This window comes from Hibiscus syriacus, unplaced genomic scaffold (assembly GCF_006381635.1).
Source record: "Hibiscus syriacus cultivar Baekdansim isolate YM2019G1 unplaced genomic scaffold, ASM638163v2 tig00111996_pilon, whole genome shotgun sequence".
Taxonomy (NCBI): Eukaryota; Viridiplantae; Streptophyta; class Magnoliopsida; order Malvales; family Malvaceae; genus Hibiscus; species Hibiscus syriacus.
The window spans coordinates 2,474,613-2,482,969 of NW_024063233.1; the positions used below are offsets into that span (position 1 = coordinate 2,474,613).

General features: G+C 37.6%; 1 pseudogene; it reads right to left on the reverse strand.

Annotated features, from left to right (window-relative positions):
- LOC120174030 lies at positions 1-7,759 on the reverse strand (annotated as a pseudogene).
- Positions 7,760-8,357: the final 598 nt, after the last annotated feature.

Here is an 8,357-nt window from a genome sequence, read left to right on the forward strand (position 1 = left end):
CCAGAAGCATGCATTTTCCTTTCATCCTTCCCCATAATTTATTAAGTTAAAATTATTCAAACTGCTACCAGTAGTCAGGGAATCAAACCAAAAAAGAAAAAGTGTCGAAGTTGGCAAGTAATAAGAGGTGGTTCAAATTTATTGGCAGAAGAACCGCATTGGGTGAATGATGAATGCCCTCATTGACCTGTACAAGTAGCATTTTGAGACACCATTAATAGGTTTCTCAGGTGTGGGAATGGCCAAAAACCCAACTCAAAACCTCTTCATCTTTCCCCAACACCAAAACAGTGCAGTGGGAGTTTAATTACAACTCCCTCAATCCACATACCTCAAAGCTTGATTTCATGAAGGTTTTCCCCTGAACTGGAGGGAGTGTAAGGTATGCCTAGGGCTTCTTGTGGAGGTTTTCTTGTGGAGGGCTTCCACTCCAAGATGCTATGCGTCGAGAGTTGCCATCAGATGCTGCTGCTATGCTTTTGTGCACGATATTATCCATGCTAGGAAACCTTAGCATATTCGTTGATGGTGGTGGTGGTGGCAGAGATAAATCTTGCTTAAAAGATGTTGCTTGACTTTCATTGCCCGTGTTTGCTTCCTGGATGCTTTCCCCACTATGTTGAACCATCTCTTCTCCAGATGTAACAGAAGAAGGGACGAAAAACTTGGGATTAGAACCAGCCACTGGTTTTGCAGATGGAGCAGGAGATTGGAATAAATTTACAGGGCTGCCTCCGCCCTTGTTGAATGTGTCAACATACCTGAAATGATTTTGAAATGGTTCGTCGTCAGATAAAGGAGAAAACACTTGGTTAAAACATTGACTAGCAACTAACATAAAATTAGTAATTAAGAATAAGGCAACAACTACAAGCTAAGGAGACTAAGCATGCAACAACACTGTGTGTGTGTGTATGTGTGTGTGTGTGTGAGAGAGAGAGAGATCTTATAACATTCTAATAAGTTAAACTACAATACCTCGAGCGGACACCCATTCGAGCACGAGCAGAGTACTGGTTTGCACTGGGTGGAATTGGTGGAATTCCAGAGCTCCGTTCAGAAGAGAGGGAGCTTTTATTTTCACTACTTGTGTGAAAGCTTTCCGTTTTGGGGATATCTTTAAGACTCGGATCATTTACTCCATTCAGGAAAGCTGCATTAGTGGCTGGAGGTGGCAACGCTGTTTCCTTGGCAGGAGGTTCAGCTCCTTCCTCAACCCATCTTTTGAGCTTTTCATCATAATAAAATTTGTTCTCCCCACCCAGTTTAGCCTGCAATGTTCAACATGGAATGCAGCAGAAGTTCAATTAAAATAAGATACATGCATTAAGAGTAATTTTCAGAAATTCAGTTTCCTATAAATTACCTGGCAATCAGGTCGAGATCTTAGGACCAAACCAACAGTCTTTTGGAATAGCTGTGAACCAAAAAGGCCAAATCGAGAAGGCCCACTTGACACAGCTGCTTTTTCTTGTTTTCCAGATGAGTTAGCTTCATTGGATGAATTAACCTTACCAAAAACAAAGAAACACACATAAGATCACAGCCATTTGTTGTTGCACCCTTTGTCCAAACAAGATAATAAAGGCACAGTGCAAATGGGGAGAGACAAACTTTCCTTTACAGGGAACTTGAAAGAAAATGATATCTTCTCATCTTAATACCTGATAACATATAAATTTAAGGGGTAAAAGGAAAATGGCATTCACATTTGCCTTGTTCATGATGCTTCTTGTAATTATGTTATGTTATATCACAGATGCTATTTCAATAACTGTCAGCTATAACCACGATTATAACGAAAAAAGAAATACAACACCTCCAAAACTTGACTCGTGAGATATACAGTGCTTCGACTCTATTTTTCTTGGAGAATTGTGAATGACCCACATTTGGACATGGGCAGCATAGAGGGTACGATCCACCAAATACATGGAAAAAGTTCAGAAAAAAATCAAACATACCAACATCCAACAGATACCCGGTATCTGACTCTCATACCAAAGTTCGAGTAACATAGTTTGCGATTTATACTACCAAAAATTTCAAAACACAACTACCGTTACACGCTGGTAAAGTACAAGACTTAAATAATATGAACAGAGAAACCAACAGAATATGATCCTTAGCTTCAAATATTTGCAACTAAATAATAGCCCAACCACCAATATAATACTCACATTTCCTAATACCTATCCAACAAAATCTTTCAAGCACAACTATAGCAACAGTCAAACTACACTAATCTTATGTCATATGAGCAAAAAGTAAAACCAACAAAACAGTTGGATCTTCAAGTTCAAGATTAGTATTTTTTTTGTCATAAAACTTATCCCAACTCTTTCAAAGGAACATATTGCAACGCTCTTAAAATCTTCCTACGTTAATTTTTGGTGGTGTTCCCATTGCCGTGAAACATGTTCTGAAAACCCAGACATACCACCACTGTTCCAAGGATTCACATGGACTAGGACAAGTGTCTTTGAGAAAGGATCGTGAACAATTAAGTATAAAAATGGTTGCAAAATGATTCCTCTGCATGTTTGTGTGTAAAGAAATTAATTCAAAGCTATTTAAGCAGTTACCTTTCTGTCACTTTGAACAAAGTCTGGTTCAGAGTTGCTTCTACTAGGCATTGATGCTAGATCAGTATAACTAGTTGATTGACTAATGGGTTCCATTGATGCAGAAGGCACCATTGATGGCATGGCCATTGTTGAATCCATTGATAAAGAAGATGTCAGCGGTTGCATTAACATTGTAGGCTGACTTTCAGATGTGTTTGAGCCTCGTGGTTGGTGAGCAAACTCATTTTGACGAACATTGCTATTCAATGTAGAAGGAAGAGGTGGAGATTGGCCTCCAACACGAGCAGTATTATCAAAGAACGTGAGCAATTTACCGACCAATTTAATAGGAGCCAAGTTTGTATAGTAACCACCCTGTACATTAAATTGTCTTCTTAATTCTATAAAGAAAAAAGGCTATGTGATTTAAGAACTAAAATATACCTGCTGGTGGATTCTTAATCGTTCCTCAAGAGATGACACTAATTGTTTCCAAGTTTCCACTTCAGTTGTTCGGCCAGTTCTCAAAGACTTTAAAATGGTTTGACAGTATCTGAATCAACATACAATGAAAAATGAAAAGAGGCTTAATCTACTTTAGTTACATCATCAAATAACATGTGTGCCTCAGGACTTACTTCAAAGAATCAGCCATTTTCCCAACTTCAGCCAGCATATAAGCATAAATAAGCTTATATGGCTGAAAAGGTAGGAGGAGAAACTGAGAATTTCCAAGTACCTTTGAGTACTCGTATAGTTCTGTCCTCTGCCAAAATAGCAAAAATGCTAGTTAAACAGTGCTACTGCAGAAGGTGGAGATAAAACGAACAATAAAACGATATCTGAGACCAGTAGTTGGTCAAAATTCAAATTAAGAACTACTCCACAAAAGCAAAAGGGAACTAAGCAGTAAGCGCAAAACATTTTTGTATGAAGACAATGAGAAAAGAGCTGAACTGAAATAGCTATCAGTATGTAAAAAGCATGTAATAAAATAAAGGTCAACAGCTGCATCATTAATTGAATGGTCCTACCAATGTCAGAAGAAAGAGTAATGCTTAGATACCTGTATTGCCTCGGGACTAACATATGTTCGTGGACAATTCCAATGATCAGCACCAATAAGACAAAGTCTAGCACCATCAGAATAAGGGTCAAAGTTGGCTTCCGCAACTAAATAGCATATGTGTGCAGCAGCAGCCTGTGCAGTGTTTTTTTTTCAAATGCAAAGAGAAATCATTTGGTGAACACAGAAAAATTAGTTAAAAAGAAGAAGAGAAATACAAGTGGGGAAACGTACAGAGGAGATAAATTTACTTAAACTAGGAAGAACTGTATTACCTCACTCCTCTCCTTCCACAAGCAATCTCCAAGATGAATAATGACAAGTTCATCATCTTTTGTCCTATTAGCCGTTAAGATGGCTAAGTTCTCTTCCCATCCATCCAACATATTTGCTGCAACCTGCAGTATACAATATATATTTGTACAAGCTGAAAAAAGAAACGGTTCAAAGACTCCGAGAAAGCTACAGAAAAATTAGAAAAAGGAGAATGATCTTTAAAGAGCAAGCACTCAAATTATGTAAACCTGTCCGGACTGGTTGGGAGTATTTACATAACCGGGGAGATTGCTACCAGATGTGGAAAACACATTTTCTGGTTGGCCTGCAACTACTAGGCATAATGTCCGCAATGGTGACCCATCTTTTAATTGCTTCAGTGCCATTTGCTTCACAGTATCACCATAAAACTGGCATTCATAAATTCAATTATCAGCAAGCAGAAATCAAGTCTCAAATACTTGCAGGTTTATTCAGTAACAATGGAAGATAGATCAAACATGGTATATCATGTAAACATGGATAAAATAGAAAAGCAAATAAAATATATGTAAAATATGATCACAATAACCTGATCACCAAGCTGAGATGCAATAACAAGAGCTGGCCCCCACAGTTGACAATCTTGTGCAAATTCTAGAGCTTCCTTCTTTCTACCAGACACAAGAAGTCTCTGCACCTCTAGAGCAGTAACCTTAACCAATAATAGATCCCAATTACGGAAAATCTCATTAAGTTTTTTTTTCTTTTTTGGAAAATGTGTGAAAAATATAAAATTAGAATTATAGGAAACTGAAAACGGTAGCCCATCCATACCTGCATCTGTGCTTCTGATGGCAAGTTCTGCAAACAATGAAAGACAGCACTGTATGAGCCTGATTGCACTCCCTTCCCTTTCACAGACCCTAAAAGATTAGCAATGACTAGCTCTGGGTAATCACTCTCCTGAAAGTTAAACAAAAAGGATAAAAAGGTAAAAAGAAGAAAAAGAAAGAATTAGGCCAGAGCTTAGTTGACTGTCCACAAGATAGTTGAGTAGTAACAAGATAAAGGGATTAACCATTTAGGAGTAGTTCACCTTCAAAGTTTGGTCTGTACCAAAAGGAGACCGAAGTTTTCCATAGTACTGATATGAAATTTTCAGTAAAGAGAAAAGCAACCTCCAAACTTCTCCTCTATAGCCCACACTTGAAGATTCACAGTGTGCAATCCTTTCATCAATCCACTTATACAACTCCTTATTTCCAACATTCCCACCAACCAGAGGACCAGGTAAAGGCTGATGGCACAATGTCTGAAAGTAATCTTGGGCACCAAATCTGAAGGTAGACGCATTATTGTTGTCCGTGACAACTTCCACCAAATTTAGTACATTTAACACACCTCCTACAGAGCCCTTCACCCAAAAAAAAACAGTGACCTGATGTCTACAACAGAAGGAAAGAGTGGCAACAGAAAGGAAGCAAGAACTACCTGAAATTAAGCAAGAAAAGAATTTGTGCTACCTGGTTCCCATAAACTGTACTGGTGTGAGACAAACTGTTGTTGCTCAAGACAAGAAGTTTTCCACCAAATCCAAAAGTCACTAGTGCATGGGGAGGGCGCCCAGCAGAAGATATTCCCTCATTGTGTGAAGAAGAAAATGAAGTGCCTACTTGAAGTGGCTGTTGAGGATGATTTCCTAATTTCTCAGCATCAATGAAAGCCGGTGTGAATTGCAGCTGTTGCTCCGGCTGAACAGGTGTCTGATTATTGAATGGAGTATAATTCTGAGCTGGATCAAAGTTTTGAAACATAGACACTCCACCACCATGTAGAAAAGTCTGAGTTTGCTGTTTATAAGGAGTAATCGATCTAGAAGATTCAAATCCAGTTTGTTGATCTGCATGATTATCTACATGATCTGCAGGATTGTAAATGTTTCCTGATTGCTTGGTTTCAGAAGAAAAATTGGTTCCGGTCTTGGAAACTGATAAATCTTGGAAACTATTTGAAAATTGTTGATGGTGGTAGCCTGCAGATTCAATCTGATTCATATAGAAGTCTTGACTACCTAAAGCTTGAAACTCATAGCTTTCAATACTTTTACTCTGATATTGTTGATCATTATTCATAATTGCTGACTGATCTACTGTTGAAGTATACTCCAACATCTTCCATTCTAGGGCAATTGTATCATAGTACCAACCAGGGTACTGGGGATCAAACACCATGTGTGCAGGGTAAACTGCATTTCTTTGTGAAAACTGATTCCAGTTTGTGGTATCTGAACTCCCAAAGTCCTTTCAGAAAGTTCCTGAAGCAGACTGATTTGTTTTCTGAAAAGACTGTGCGTCCATCTTTCCTTCTGAAATAAGGTAGCCACTATCTGAATGTGTCACACCAAAGCTCTCCTGAGAATTCATAATTGTATTCACATATCCCTCCACCTGATACAATTGCCCAGTATTTGGATCGTATCTCCATCCTGGATAAAGATTTTCCCAGTATTGATAATTGCTAAAATCCTGCCCATCTACATTTTGTTCTAATCCCATGCCATAATATTGAAAATCATTATTTTGTTGATGATTGGACAAAGACAAATCGGAAAATGAATTATCTGATATACCAACTGTCGCATCAAATTCCTTCACCAGATCATCCTTATTCCCCACTTCAGCAAAAGGGTCCTCAGAATTATCCCCCAAATCATTAAAGATTTCCGAGAATGGCCTAGATCCACCACCAAAATGAACATTTGAATCAGAGCCAAATGAGCTCCACTGAACCTCTTTCGCATATGTACCTGAAGCTAAATCGCTCTTTCTGGACTCACTATTAAACGCACCCTCCTCGCCCATCCCTGTCATACTGGACTCCTTCACATTACTAGGTACCAATGAACTGCTCTCATTAGCAGCCAAATAACACTCTTTAGCATCCAATAATGCCAAAATATCATCATCATCTAACCCCTTTTCAGCTTCTGTACCAATATCAACATCCTTTCCAATAGACTCAGCCCCTGAAAGACTCATTTCACTAATAGTAGAATTAGCATTACCCAGTACCAGTGAACTGCTCTCATTAGAAGACACGTTACCCTCATTAGAACCCATTAATGCTGATATATCGGCATCTTCTACACCATTTTCGTCTTCTGTACCAATATCAATATCCTTTCCACCAGACTCAACCCCAAAAGGAACCGGTTCACTCATAATCGAATTAGAAAAAGCTTTTACTTCCTCGGAATCAGCAGGTTCTACTCAATGCTTATGGGTGGATCCAGAAAAATCAAAGTTATCATCTTCATCGACCAATTTGTCAAAGTAATCCTCATCCAATTGATCCTCCACTTCAAATGGAGGAGAAGCCATTTGCAATTGTGGGGGGAGGGGGACCCTAAATTCTTCCTATTAATTCTTCACTCCAACGATCCCACTTTTCTCTTAGAAACTAAACAACACGCTTTTCATTGTGTAAATATCAAAATACAGCTTACCAAAATCTAAGACAACCCAAATCCAATTAAACCCTGAAAATTCAAAAGAAAAGGGATTTTGAAGATTGCATTTCGATTCAAATAAAAATCAGAAAAAGAAACATAAAAGGTTGAATTGCGAGATGAATCAAAATGATTAAACAATATCAACGAGGGATATTGTTGAAAGGAGATCGAGAGATTTACCTAGGAATATATAGAATTGGCGAAGGACAGAGTGGAAGAAGGATTTGGAGACAAAAAGAGGAATTTGGAGCAGTAGCAGACAGATTTGCCGCAACCCGTAAACACTAAAAAGTAGAGAAAGATTGCTCTCTTGATTTCTTCCCCTTCGGCTGAACGTGTTCTGCATTGACTACAAGTTTTCTTTTGTAAACAAATATTAAAATTAACAAATAATGAAAAAAATTGTGGATTGGTTGTATAAAGTAAGAATGCAGCAACTATTAATGGTTTTATTCCTGTTTTTCTTTTTATTAAAAGGATTAATACGATAAGTGTTTAAATTATATTTAAAATTAATTTTAAGTGTTTAAATATTTTTTTGTTAAAATTAGATATTTAATATTTCTAATATTATATTTTTTTTCGTATTTATCATTAAAGACGATGTTACTATCAAATTTATATTTATAAAAATATTATTTTTTAAAATAAAAATATTATTAATTTAAAAAACTTCATTTTTTCTGATATTATAAAAAAACCCTCAAAACCTTAAAATCCTCATTTGAACCCCTGACAGCAACATGCACACTTATCGCAGGCCATGAACAGCTCTTGTTAGCTCAATTTCATCCCCACATATGTTGCATGTTTGGCCGATCAAATGGTCCCTTGTTACTGCAAATTTTACACCGTTTGCTCTTATTTTCCATGTTGGAGTCGTGAGTACCAACAACTAAACCACAATTCACTTGCATATCGGTTCTGCTTGCTGAAGTTTCCCAAAAAAAATATG